The following is a 1,380-nucleotide window of genomic DNA, read 5'->3' on the forward strand; positions in this document are numbered from 1 at the left end:
GTATCCACTCCACAGATTTCAATGACTTGGACCCAATGGACACCCCTACCCAAGGAGCATTTCCTTATGTCGTAGTGCGTTTACATGAGGTTCTCTACTACGATATGGATCAAAGCATTCATGTGAACAGCCCCAAATCTTCAGTATATTACATAAACCATTCAAATGCACCAATCGTTAACCATATCACTTCCAAACCTGCCTTTAGTATGATTTGTACATCTTATAGAAACTTAGGACCTTCCACCCATACTTCCAGCACCAGAGGATCCCATCCACCCATCTTGCATTCACGGAATGTCCTAATAAAGCTTCCTGAGCACACAAAAAAGATCACACGGCAGCGTGTGCTAGTGTTAAGCCCCGCCCTTTCTTTTTCAAGCCCCACCCTCTTTGCATACCGTGTCACAACTATCGCAGAACGCACACTGCAGCTACCAATGTGGGAAAAGTTTACAAGCCGTTGAGGCAGGAACAAGCGTTCATACATCTGCCGCGACCTCCTCGGTGTGACATTGACCTGAATGATATATTTCGCCAGTGTAAGCCCTGTGATCTCTCTAGCAGTGTCTGTGTCGTTTTTCAATAAAACTTGTCAGAGGGACCGTGGGGTCAGTTTACAGGACTGTTTGTTTCTTCAGGTTAATGCCGTTGCTTATTTTATCTTCTCATCAAAAGGTTCCTTTACAGACATACATATTGTGTGGAATTATCGTTTTTTCACATCATAGCTGTTTTACTGTTGCAAGCCTTCAGCCTAGGGGGTTACAGGGGGTCCTTTTTTTAAGAGAACCTGTATTGTGGATGCTGTGCTCAAAAAATGGCAAGCAAAGGCCTAGCCATGGGGTGGCGAACTCCGGCCTTCCAGCTGTTCTGGGAACTACAAGTCCCATGAGGCACTGCAAGACTGACAGGCATGACCCACCCCTGGGCCTAGTCACTAGTATTGCCTAGGCCAGTGATGGCGAACCTTGGCACTCCAGCTGTTTTGGAACTACAAGTCCCATGAAGCTTTGCAAGGCTCTGACAGCCACATACAACTCCCAGAGGCAGATGCATGTTGGGATTTGTAGTTTTGGCATAGCTGGAGTGCCAAGGTTCGCCACCACTGGCCTAGGCTGTCCCTGCAGCTGGTCTTTTTCCCATCACTGACTTATGCCTTGTTCTGGATTGACTAGATCCATGAACCCATCGCACTCCTGACCGATTGTCTCCAATGAAAGAATCTGGGTGCTGCGGTGGTCGACGGACGGCAACCGTCATGTAACGGCAGGAAACAGGGACACCGGCACTCCAATGTTAGTTCAAATACAAAGTCTTTATATTGTAGAAAAAAAAACTACATGTCACAAAAGTTGCCACAATGTTTGTGACATGTAG

This window comes from Nanorana parkeri, unplaced genomic scaffold (genome assembly GCF_000935625.1).
Source record: "Nanorana parkeri isolate BGI_ZX_2015 unplaced genomic scaffold, ASM93562v1 scaffold492, whole genome shotgun sequence".
In the NCBI taxonomy this organism is placed as follows: Eukaryota; Metazoa; Chordata; class Amphibia; order Anura; family Dicroglossidae; genus Nanorana; species Nanorana parkeri.